Source organism: Rhipicephalus sanguineus, chromosome 8 (assembly GCF_013339695.2).
Source record: "Rhipicephalus sanguineus isolate Rsan-2018 chromosome 8, BIME_Rsan_1.4, whole genome shotgun sequence".
Taxonomy (NCBI): Eukaryota; Metazoa; Arthropoda; class Arachnida; order Ixodida; family Ixodidae; genus Rhipicephalus; species Rhipicephalus sanguineus.
This window is the reverse complement of record NC_051183.1, coordinates 169,600,539-169,614,351: the sequence shown is the minus strand read 5'-3', so window position 1 is coordinate 169,614,351 and position 13,813 is coordinate 169,600,539.

Sequence of the window (13,813 nt, the reverse complement as noted above, 5' to 3'; positions counted from 1 at the left end):
TTCAGATGCGGTCTAGAATCGTGGGACGCGCTCAAGCTAGAGTGACGCCTACACTGCTCAGTCCAAGGGCGTGCTCTCAGACGCCGTATGTCAGAAGAACCATCAGACACTGCCACAAAGCTATGCATTGCTGTTCGGGTGGATCGACTAACTCCATTAATGCGCGCACGGCAGCGATAGTTACGAGGACGTTTCTAACGCCTTATTGCAGCATCGCCGTTGTCGGCGGCCGCTTGACGTTGCAGACGTAATCCATGTGCTTACCCCGAGGTTCTGCGTTTTGCGAGAAGCTCGCTTCTCATACAGCGGAGTCCACTGAAAGCTCTGGCCGCCAGAGTTCTTCCTGTGGCGATGCCATATGCGCGTGATCGACCACGCTTTGCCGCTCATTTTGAAAAAAAAATTGCTCGTACGACTATGTCAACGCATCATGGTACGGCCCATACATTCACAATGCTAAGTGGCGTGCCTCAGGTTCCACCAGAGGTAGCTGCACAACTTTGCGCAAGTCCGTCAGCTGATGAGATGACAGATTGTCTTCCATGAAGCGTGAGTTATAGTTAACCTTTTGGAGCAGATTGGTGCAATTTAAGGTATGTTACCGTCTACGGCTTCGATAACTTTGATTTACCGGATAGCTTTCGCGATGGTAGAATTGTGTTAATACCTAATCATGACCCATCGTCAGTTCGCCCATAGCAATGTAGACCAATTACGTTTCTCATCGCTGAGTAAAAAGCTTTTGCAGCTGTTGGCGCTCGGCTTTTGAGAAGCCTGACACCTTCCTTATCAGTACATCATCAGGCGTGCCCGATTCCTGGAAGAGAAATTGATAGTGTCTCATTTGTTACGCGTGATATGATTGCGTACAGGGTGGCCAGATCAGCACGTGGACTCTTGGTTTCACTCGATCAAAAAATGCATTCGATCGCCTTGAGCAAAGCTACAGGTTTAGCGCAATGGCAGCGTTTGGCTTCTCGCAAAACTTTGTTGAGCTTCTCAGAAACGCATGCAGAGATATACACAACACCCTGTCGATGATCATGGAAATGCCCCATGTCCTGTTACCCGTGGAGTTCGGCAAGGGTGTCCTCTATCTCCAGTACTTTATGTGCTTAGTCTCGAACCATTCCTGCACTCACTACCTAATGAACCATACATTCAAGTCTTCCCATTGCCTGGAAGTGGTACCGTGAAGGTGACAGCTTTCGCCGATGACGTCACGTTGTATCTAAAGAACGAGGACAGCTTCTACCGTAGCATTTTGCTGTGTATGGGTCTCCTTCAGGTGCTGCAATAAATTTTTCAAAATGTCCATATTTGTTCATTGGTTCACTAGACATCTGCCTAAGTCTTTTTTGCGGTCTTCAAAAAAAAAAAAACGACTGTATTCGCATTCTGGTGCTTGATTATACCTACTATGGCATATCAGCCTCCGTGTGAGTTTCAGTTCTCGACGATGTAAAACGACACGTCCGGGAAGCGCACGTGTACGATTAACCACTGTTGGAAATAAGGTATTTAGAACAGCCTTTATTTTGCGGCTGTGAATGGTACATTCTTCATATTGCGAATAATTTGGTCGTTGTAATTCCTTCTTGGCTAGTTTTTCTAGTCAGGTGAAACAGCTGGTTCGCCGAGCTGCACCTGGACAACCACGCAACAGGAGTGGATTCGCTTTCCCACCCGTGCCTGTTCGCTGCCGACTGCTTGCTCTGCTAGTCTCGCTTCGCTTGTTGCACGGTGATCAGTGTCCCGCGCGTGATCTTGCCTGATATTTCTTAGGTATTGAGATACGCTATTTGTTACAGGGAGCACGGGTTAACTCTGCGCCGCAAGTACCTAACGTGCCCCCATTTATTTACGATGCAGTAGCATTTTCTCGCGACGAACAGCAGGTTTCTCCTGATGTGTAAATTCTAGAAAGCAGTGTTGTAGAGACAACGCTGGCCCTGCTGCTCCCTCCGGTTCCTCCATCCCGTCTAGGACGGTCGAGTCGTGCCTCGTGGAACATGACAAAGAAATACTTTCTGCCTGGCCATCTCTGTGACATTATGTGGCGTCTGAGATGAAGAGTACTCCCAACACAAGCCAGACTGGAGAAGCGGGGCATGGTCCCATCTTCCACTTATACAAACTGTCCACTACAAGTGCTTAACCAGCAAGTGTTGTATCTCTAAACCGGGTAACCCTTACTATAGGTGGACATTTTCATTTCCTAGTATACCTATATTTTAAAGGTTAAAAAGTAACTTATATACGTGTAACCTTTATTTTAAGTATATAGGAAAATATGCAACCCTTAGCATTCTACACGTTAGATACCTATTTTAAAGGTTACTTGTCCGCCTTTCACCCCTCAAAACGTTGCAATAATATACTTAAAAAACAAAGGTCCTATGTGAAAATCTGTGCTACCTTTTTTCGGCGTGCGTGTTAGATTCTAGACTGTTCACAGACACACAATATATATATATATATATATATATATATATATATATATATATATATATATATATATATATATATATATATATATACCCCTTTCTCTAAAAGGAGCATGGATGGGCAAACACTTAACTGCTTTTGACGCGCTTTTTGAAGGTAGCAAGGAAACGCGTGCGGCACGTTTACATCCGGTGTCCGTGAGCGCACTCTCCTTTAGTCCCGTAGTTGATGGGACTCCCCATTTAGCGTGGTAAGTGCGTTCGCATCTTTGTCATTTTTTCTTTTTTTCCCCTCCGCCTCTCGTTCCGAACCACACTCGTAGGTTCGTTTCGCTGTTTGTTATTTACTTTGTGTATGTTCTGACCCCGCCTATACTCTACTCTTCACAGAGTGCAATGCTGTGTGTGTCATCATGTATGCGTGTCGCTCTCTCCCTGGGATTTGTTTTCTGTTGTTGTTGTTCTGGCCTCTCCCATGCCATAGTCCAACGAATCACGATGGTGTGTCTACATCTATGTATTGACAAAATCTGTACTTAAACCCGTACGCCATGTACGAATGCATTCTTTGATAAAGGCCGGTCTCCGGCCGAAAGCTCAGAATAAATGTTATGTTTTTCACTGTGACTAGTTTTCTTTCATATATATATATATATATATATATATATATATATATATATATATATATATATATATATATATAGTGACGATTTTTCCACACGACTAAGGATGTTGCAGTATATTCCAATGTTTTGGGCAGCGAACGGTCCAAACATTGGCGCTGTTTCGAGCGCCAATTTCGAGCGTAAAATTGCACATGATTTTTTCAATATTCTACCAACCTTCGCAAAAACGGCAGGCAGTACACAGAACGCAAATAGTGTGTCGGCAAGTTTCACCAGTATTGAAGCACTGAACTGAACAAGTTCACTGAACTGAGTTCAAATAATGCCGTAAACGAGTGCGATATTACCAAGAAGTCACATCTTGTCATTTATATAACGAAAACATGGTGAGGCGTGGGCACTGCTTCGAAATATAATTTTCGAAAATCATTTTCAATTATTTTCGTTGGTGTTTTGCCGAAGTGCCAATATACAAAGCTGCCGGGCATGTCTTTCGTACAAACACACACATTCTTTTGTTTCAGACTCGACAAATTACAACACGAGTCCCGACTGAAGAAGCACCTTTACAGGGATGTCATCTTTCAACAAACCTCATTTACATTTTATTTTATTCGATATATGTTTTGGTTGTCATGCACTTACATGCGGCCTATTTTATCCCTATAGACCTCAGGACACAAAGCACCAATGGCATAAAGAAGCCACGTGTCTTGCACTCATAAGCAGATATTTATATGTATTGAACATCAGGAGTTCAGGTCTAATTTCAAGCACTCCACGTGACTGCTGAGGATGCTGCGGTAGCGAAAGGGTATTGTATGCTGCTACAATTATACCACATAAAATATTTCAGCTTAAGCATATAGGCTGCGTATTTCGCCACAGAGATGTGTGACATGCTTAGAAAAGAGTTCAAAGTGACGCAATTGAAAGATTTTTATTCGGGAAATCGCAGACAACAAGAATTATGTAGGTCTAACTTAGTCGTAAGGACAAAACTAGCAAACAAGAAACAGCGATTGGTTTGCACTACAATGAAAACAAAGTAACATAAAAATTATACTAACAGTACCTTGCACTTCAAAATACTATAAAAGTGTGCCTGCTTTCTGGCTTGAAAAAAGTCATAGACAGATTTGTTTTACTCTTTACTGGGAAATGGAGAATGCCATATAATTTCCCGGAACTCGACTACTGATACTTTTGGAAGTTCGTATATAAAAGCTGCATGTACCTTACAATGACAATACGGGGGCCCATCCCTGTCAAGTGCCTTATTTTAAGGACTAATCCTCTTCTTCAACAGCGTGAAAAAACACTTCAAACGCTTGCATGTAGCTGCCGCGGGGACAACTTCTTCTGGTAGCTCAAGCTTCTGCGTTAGCAAAATCCTTTGGGAAAAAGTGCACGGGTATTCCAGGCTCTTAATATTGGCCTCGAGGCCCACCACTGGAAACGCCGGCGCCACCGTCGGCGTGACGTGCTTGGCAGGATCACGTGGTCTCAGCGGCCGCGTCGGCTGCTTGTGGCGCCCTGCCGCGTGCTTTGAAAACGAGTTTCAAGTCCCACATGCGCTGCGGTCTGTTCAAATTCGGAAGTTTTCTCTCATTTTCTACTCAATTGAAACCATTTTAATAGAGTGGCTGCCTCCGAAGGCGACGAACATGGGGCTCTACCGCTCGGTGCCGCAGCGCCGCGCTTACGCAAAGGAGCCCAGTGTCAGCCTGCACTGGTAACCGCGGGACAAGAAACAGCGTGAAGCATGGGTTGTAAAGCTAAGAACCGGCAAGTAGCCATCCGCTACGAGTCTTGTGTGCAACAAGCACTTCCGCGACGAAGACTTTTGTTACTGCGTTGGGCCTGCGATGTTCGGTGAGTAGCAGACAGCGCGCACTGAGACGATGGCTCGCGCGCGCTTCCCGCCGGCAAATGATGCTTTTCTGCCACAGGATGGTAAAAGCGCTACATTTTACCACGTGCGATGCCATCTCAGAACCCTCTAATGCGAACTCTTGATCGTGGGCCCGGTGCTCAGCATCCACAAAATCGGCTGCAGATGCACAAGTCATTGTTTAGATACGTTGAATTAAAAACGCACAGGGTCCCTTATGCATTCGTTAAAGATGACTAGAAGGCGCGGTTTTGCACGGCCTCCGTGACCGATCACGGAGGCAATGCAAAGCGACCATGACGTGTGAATACGTCATCATGTGACGTCACATTATGTGACGTCATAATGACGCTACATATTTTAGCGATCTGTGACGTCATGACGACGTCATATGGTGACACCATCACGTGACGATTATTTTTTGCATCACTCGTGTTGATGCCGCCGACGCGGGACGCCGACGGGCAACCTTCCCATTTGATGAGGCATGCATTGCTTCATAAGCTACATAAATTCTCATATTTTGCGGCCTAACGTTCACAGCGCGGTGCCTAAATGCGCTCGTAGCAAAAGCGAAACCATCAGTACGAATTCATACATGCAGACGCTCATACATGCAGAGGCACCGTCAGTCGTCGCGAACCCGTGCGATCGCTGGCTTGAGGCTTCTTTCTGTTATGCTCCGTTTGGTTATACAGGCAGTCTACTCTAACGAATTTAACATAGTTTGCACTCAGCGAGTGACTACCTTTCACGCAAGAAGCCGGTTCAGGTGTCTCCAACGCGGTGACAGCGTGAAGCGGGTGCTCGGTTTTTGCAAAGAGACAGCGACTGTAGGCTATATTGTGCTTTCAGTTCGTCGAAAATGATTATTTTGACAGTAAAGAACACAGTTCATTTCGAAAGTACCTACAGAAATACCCTGGAGGGCTTCCGCGAGGTGTTTTTGTAGAGCGCCGACAGCAAAGCCTATGGGGAGCGCGCCGGCGGCATCCTGCCTAGCACGCAATCGAGGCGCGTCCGATAGAGGGCGACTCCGTAACTCCTCGAGGCCAATAGTACAATAAAAGGCAGAGGATGAGGGCACGCTCCATACCGCCAGTAGGAACATGAATCATTCCACTTGGACCGCCAGCAAAAAAGTGGATTCCCTCCGAGGTAGTGACTATATGTGGAGTGGTAACAGCTGGCTCTCCTGAAGGCAGCGCCATCTATAAAGGTGTAAAAAATGTGAACATACTTATATATATATATATATATATATATATATATATATATATATATATATATATATATATATATATATATATATATATATATTGTTAAGAAGAAGACGCGTCGCCGGTCAGCAGGATCGCCAACGCTCGCCTCGCGCTGCTTGTCGCTGGCATCTTTCTGGACGGTGCTCTGTTCCGACTCGCTGTGTTTGTTCAGAGCGTCACCACAGGAACGCACCGCCAATAAACCTCTTCTCAATTGGTGGAGGGTGCTGAGGGTCCCCGCCAACTGAACCTGGAGCTGCGAAGCAGAACACTTCCGCCCGTCATGACAACCAACGTCAACCAACCGGCCCCGTCCGCCCAGTCCGGCAGCGGCACCGGAGTTCCTCGGCTGAGGGACCCCAAGGTTTTCAGCGGTGCCGGTGAGACCGACGTAGAAGACTGGTTCACAAACTACGAACTGGTGAGCGCACACAACAAGTGGGATGACGCCGACAAGTTGACCCACGTCGTGTTTTATCTCACTAACGTTGCCGAAATGTGGTATCACAACCACAAAAGCGACATCCCGACATGGTCAGTATTCAAGACGTCTTTCGCTGAAGTGTTTGGCCGACCCGCTGTCCGTAAATTCCGCGCCGAACAACGCTTGCGCACACGAGCACAGAAGCCGTCCGAAACGTTCACAAGTTACATTGAAGACATCATCGATCTTTGTAACCGTGTCAACGCCGCCATGCCTGAGTCTGACAAGATTCAGCACATCCTCAAAGGGATCGACGATGGCGCATTTCAGATGCTCCTGGCCAGGAATCCTAGCACAGTTTCTGAAGTCGTCACTTTATGTCAAAGTTATGACGAGTTGAGGAAGCAGCGCGCCCTGACTCGGCCATTTTCATCGCACGCCGACTCGCTCTCGAGTCTTGGTACTGTTCCCGAGCACTCGCCGACGCTTCAGGAGATCAAGGACTTCGTGCGCGAAGAAGTTGCTCGTCAACGTTCCTTGGTCCCCTTCACACAGGAGCCGCCCTCTCGTCTGCCGCCAACGCTCCGCACTGTTATTGCCGAAGAGGTCGCTCAAGCCGTTCCCGTCGCTCACCATCAACAGTCCGTGACCGCGCCTCTTACATATGCGCCGGTTATGCAGCCCGTAGCCTCACCTATTCCGTATGCCCAGGTGGTGCGTAGGCCTCCCCAGCAGCCTTACCCACCTATGCAGCAATATGCCCACCGATCTGCACCTCTTCCTACATCTTGGGCCGAGCCGCGAGTCAGCACTTCTTGGAGGACTCCTGACAATCGCCCCATTTGCTACGCCTGCGGTACTCCAGGGCACGTTGCTCGATATTGTCGCCGTCGCTTTCAAACATCCAGCGACGCTACCCGGCCGCTCCAATACGGCGCTCTTCCCATGCGCCCATCTCCTACCGGACCCCCACCATCGGATCCTTACACTGACCACCCTGACTTTCCGTCGCGCCGCTCACCATCTCGTCGAAGGCGATCGCTCTCCCCAATGCGTCGCCGACCCGGACCCTCGAACGAGGAAAACTAAACGCCGCAGTTCAAGAGGCAAGAACTGCGCCATCTTCGAACTGCCCAAGTCCTCGCACTTCCCCTGCTAACGTAGTCGCCGTATCTGTCGATGGTTTTCCTTCATTTGCCCTTGTAGACACCGGCGCAGCCGTTTCTGTTATAGCCGCCAAGCTCTGCCGTTCACTACGCAAAGTGACCACGCCGCTCTCTGGACTGTCGCTACGCACGGCCAGCGCACAGCACATCACACCTCTCGCATCCTGTACTGCCCGCGTATTCATACAAGGCACTATGTACGTCGTGGAGTTTATTGTTCTTTCTGCCTGCTCGCACGACGTCATCCTCGGGTGGGATTTTCTATCACGTCACAATGCCGTCATCGACTGCGCACGCGCTGAAGTTGAATTTTCGCCGCTGTGTGCAGAGCCATTAGACGACGCTCTTGTTCAGCTGCCTAAACTCGTCGTGCGCGAGGACACCGACATTCCGCCTGCCTCTCTTGCCGTTGTCCCTGTCTTTTGCGGTGGCCTCAACGATGCTACGGTCTTGTTCACACCTTCCGACACCTTCATGAGTCGCAGAGCCGTCCCACTGCCTTTTGCTGCTCTTGACATCGCTGCCGGCCACAGCAATATTTTTGTCTACAGTTCCCTCTCCGCACCGGTTACGTTGCTTGTCGGCGAATGTCTCGGTCGCGTGGAAGAGCTTGACCCTTCGTTCTTTCTGAACGTGCCAGACGAATCGTGTCATACTGACTCGAGCGACCTTCTTGCCCTTTCAACACAGGAGGGCTCGTCGAGTGAAATATTCACGAGTTCAATCGCTGATACCCTGACTGCCGAAGAACGCGCCGCGCTTCTTCGACTTCTCCAACACTTCACGACTTCGTTCGATGTTTCTCAGCCGCAGTTGGGCCGCACGTCGGAAGTCCACCACTACATTGACACCGGTTCGCACCAGCCGTTGCGTCAAAGACCGTACCGCGTCTCTGCTGCAGAGCGTCGCGTCATCAACGACCAGGTCGAAGATATGCTACGCCGTGGCGTTATTCAACCATCCCACAGTCCTTGGGCATCTCCTGTCGTGCTAGTTCGCAAGAAGGACGGGTCTATTCGTTTTTGCGTCGACTACCGTCGCTTAAATAAGGTGACGCGGAAAGACGTCTATCCTTTGCCGCGCATCGACGACGCCCTTGACAGCCTTCAAGGAGCAGAATTCTTCTCGTCCTTAGACTTACGTTCTGGCTACTGGCAGGTTCCGATGGCTGAAGCTGATCGCGAGAAAACTGCATTTATTACACCTGACGGGCTGTACGAATTTAACGTGATGCCCTTTGGCCTTTGCAACGCACCTGCCACGTTTGAACGACTCATGGACAACACATTGCGTGGCCTCAAGTGGTCTATGTGTTTATGCTACCTCGACGATATTGTCGTTTTCTCTCCCGATTTTCCTACCCATCTACATCGGCTCAGACAGGTTTTGACGTGTTTAACCAACGCTGGACTGCAACTCAACCTTAAGAAGTGCCGCTTCGCCGCGCGGGAGCTGACCATCTTAGGCCACATAGTATCTAAGCACGGTGTTCTACCCGACCCTGCGAAACTTCGTGCCGTCGCCGAGTTCCCGAAGCCTGTTACCATCAAAGAGCTTCGAAGTTTTGTCGGACTATGCTCCTACTTCCGGCGCTTCGTCCGAAATTTCGCGTCCATCATGTCGCCGTTGACCCAGCTCCTACGCGGCGACACAGACCTCTCCTCCTGGTCTCCTGAGTGCGACGTCGCGTTTGCTACGCTCCGTCGTCTGCTCACTTCTCCTCCCATGCTTCGCCATTTCGACCCAACAGCTGCAACTGAGGTGCATACAGACGCTAGTGGGGTCGGTCTTGGAGCTGTCCTCGCCCAACGTAAGCCCGGCTACTCCGAATACGTCGTCGCCTATGCGAGTCGCACGCTGACAAAAGCAGAGACCAATTACAGCGTCACTGAAAAGGAGTGCTTAGCTCTAGTATGGGCGCTTACCAAGTTCCGCCCGTATTTGTACGGTCGCCCGTTCGACCTGGTAACGGATCACCATGCCCTTTGTTGGCTCGCCACGTTGAAAGATCCGTCTGGCCGACTAGTCCGTTGGGCACTCCGAATTCAGGAGTACGATATTCGCGTCATCTATCGCAGCGGACGCAAGCACTCTGACGCGGACGCCTTGTCTCGTTCGCCTCTACCTCCAGACTCGGCCTGCGCAATGAACTGCACACACTCAGTCACATCTCTCGACATTGACTCCGTAGCTACTGAACAACGCCGTGACCCATGGATCGCTTCTCTTTTCGGCTATCTGTCGGGAGCCTCGACCACTCCTGCATCCCGATCTCTCCGCCGCCAAGCTGCCCATTTCGCCATTCGTGATCGGCTGCTACACCGACGGAACTACGCTCCCGCAGGCCGTAAATGGCTCTTGGTAATTCCCCGAAGCTTAAGATCACAAATATGTGCTGCCTTCCACGACGATCCACAATGTGGCCATGCCGGAGTTTTCAAAACCTATGAACGTATTCGCCATCGCTACTACTGGCGCGGCATGTACAACTTTGTACGAAAATTTGTTCAGTGCTGCCCCGACTGTCAGCGTCGCAAATCACCGCCTTCACGCGCGTCTGGAGCCTTGCAGCCACTTCCGTGCCCTGCCAACCCCTTCGACCGCGTCGGCATAGATCTCTACGGCCCACTTCCAATGACACCGGATGGCAATCGGTGGATCATAGTCGCTGTGGACCATTTGACACGCTACGCCGAAACTGCTGCTCTGCCAAGTGCCACTGCGCGGGACGTAGCGTCTTTCGTCCTACGCCAATTCATCCTTCGACATGGCGCACCTCGGGAACTCCTTAGTGACAGAGGTCGAGCCTTCCTCTCGGAAGTCGTCGAAGCGCTGCTTTCCGAATGCCACGTTGTTCATCGACGGACCACGGCATACCACCCACAGACTAACGGGCTCACCGAACGATTCAACCGCAACCTCGGTGACATGCTCGCGATGTACGTGACATCTGATCATGGTAACTGGGACCGCGTTCTTCCCTTCATAACGTTCGCATACAACACCGCGACACAGGCTACCACGGGATTCTCACCTTTCTTCCTCCTGTATGGCCGCGAACCTTCGCACACCATCGACACTCTCCTACCATATCGTCCGGACGCTTCCGAATGACCACCTGTGTCCGAAGCTGCCCGACAAGGGGAAGAGTGCCGCCAACTCGCGCGCACCTTTACATCCCAAGAACAACAGCGCCAGAAGGAAAACAACGCCGACTCACTTCCAAGTCCCGGCTATTCCCCTGGATCTCTTGTATGGCTGGCTGTTCCGTACCAAGCTCCTGGGCTTTCCTCAAAGCTCGTCCCAAAGTACGAAGGGCCTCCGGTGAACTTTATCATTGAGCCAGTTTCCCCATCTGACGACATGCGCCGGCGTGGACGTGACGTCGTCCACGTGGCACGTCTCAAGCCATGCCACAGCCCTCTGCCTCCAGACTCCTAGGTCGCCAGGATGGCTCTTTTCCGGCGGGGGCGAATTGTGAAGAAGAAGACGCGTCGCCGGTCAGCAGGATCGCCAACGCTCGCCTCGCGCTGCTTGTCGCTGGCATCTTTCTGGACTGTGCTCTGCCCCGACTCGCTGTGTTTGTTCAGAGCGTCACCACAGGAACGCACCGCCAATAATCTCAATATATATATATATATATATATATATATATGGAGTGGTAACAGCAGGCATGGAGGCGAAAATGTTTGAGGCCCGTGTACTTAGATTTAGGTGCACGTTAAAGATCCCCAGGTGGTCGAAATTTCCGGAGCCCTCCACTACGGCGTCTCTCATAATCATATCTTGGCTTTGGGACGTTAAACCCCAGATATTATTATTATGGTAACAGCAGGCTCTCCTGAAGGCAGCGCCATCTATAAAGGTGTAAAAAAATGTGAACATACTTTTATATATATATATATATATATTTGAAGAAATGAAGGAGCATACTTACGAAAATGGCATATTTTTACTCATTTACGTTTCGGCCGTGCCACGGCCGAAACGTAAATGAGTAAAAATATGCAATTTTCGTGACTATGCTCTTTCATTTCTTCAACTACATGTGCACCGGACCTTCAGAAGCTCCTTTTGAACAATATATATATATATATATATATATATATATATATATATATATATATATATATATATATATATAGAAAAAAGTAAACCATGCGGCAAATTCCAAAGGAGTAGTATTCAACTGCTGCTACGTCGGCATGGTGTGGCTAATGGTCTCCGTGTTGCAAGAACGTACAACGCTTCCTTAAAAGGTTTACCGAGTAGCTTTACCATTCTAAATTCTTACTAATTCGTGTATCGCACTTACGTCATCATACACTGGATTATTTCCTTGAGCAACACGCTTTGAAGAGCATTTGAATACATGGTTTATCTCATTCACTTACCTCATTCATCAGAGCATGTGTTGACTTTGGCTGTAAGTAGTTCATAAGGTCCCAAAGTGTACATTCATGTCCTTGTCTTTCGCAGGACACATTGAGGGCACTGGTCACCTTTTTCTCCAGGTCACTGATGTTTAGCTGAAACGTCAGTTCCACCTCAATGCACAGCTAAAAGGAACCGCAGCAAAACAAAGTTAAAGCATTTGCAGCTAACAACATCATATTGTGTTTCAGACTAGCTCTATTCACTAGATTTCAATGGAAATTTCTGATAATAATGATACTGTGACAAAATGTTCACGTTTTTAACAATTTCAACTAAATAGCGGATCTGTGAGAGTTTTTCGTAGCTCATTTGTTCTTTATTGATAACGTACTACCAGGTGAAAGTGGTAAAAGTGATGATGTAAAATGAAATGTAGTTGATGTGTTAAACTTGAGTAAACTTTTCATAAATATTTTGCACAGTATCCTTGAACAGTGTATGCTACAGTAGTGATTTTGTTATGAATAAATGTGGACCTTTTTAGCTATTTCAATATTGTCTGCTGAAGTGCAACAACAATCAAATAGGCAGAGCTGGGCAAACCTCAAATTCTACAGGAATCGTCGGGAGTCGCGCACTGCGCGCTAGGGCGCGTCCCGCAGGACATCATCGAACTTATTTCAATCAATCAATCAAATATCTTTTCTAAGCTGGTTTGTTCACCCATCCTGTGAACAAGTGTTATTCTGAATCGCTAAAAAGAGTCATAAATGCCTTATATGGAAATATGTGTATTTTTCAACACTCGAGGAATACCACCACTTTACTTACAATTTCTTCCACCAAGAAGTACCGAGGTAAAGCATCCGCATGTGTCTTACAACGTTCAGGAAGCGTTATTTCCAGAAGGCGCCTCATCCTTGCCATATCATATACTACACCAGACAACCTAGATGAATCCAATGTCTAAAATTCATGAATTTTTCTGTGAGTACCATGCCAATCAATCCAACAGCATAGGACCTCATGCTATGTGCAGTGGCTTAATCAACGCCAGGCATTGCACAATTTTTGTGCAAACATGCTTGGCAACAAACCTGCAACTCAGAGGCACCACTTTCCTTTGTAAAGACAAGGGTGTCTGTGGAGGCTGGGACAGTTGTTACCCTTTTCTCTTCCCTATGCCTTCTAACTTTGCGTGCAATTGATAGTCTTCGTATGAAAACACTGCAAAACAAACATCCAGCAATTCTTTTGGGTGTTTGATGTATTTGCAAGCTTTGGTAAAATGAAGTAAAAAGAGAAATAAGAATCATGAAAAATAGCAAGTACACACTGCTATTCATAGGTGTTGAATACTTTTAAAAATAGATTAATTTCAGGAAAACATTACTCAAGCTGAAAGTTGATGAATCTAATAATGCACAAACTCAGTTAACCAACTTGTATATGACCGCAGTTATTAGCTTGTATTTAGTTTTTCACTTACATAGACATGGCTTCGTGTCTGCTGAAGACGGCTGCCTGGTTTTGGATCCTCCCACATAAACCGTGGGTACTTTTTAGAAAGTGCCTCACCGAGCGCATCATACTGCCAGCGGCATTCTGCTGTGTTGC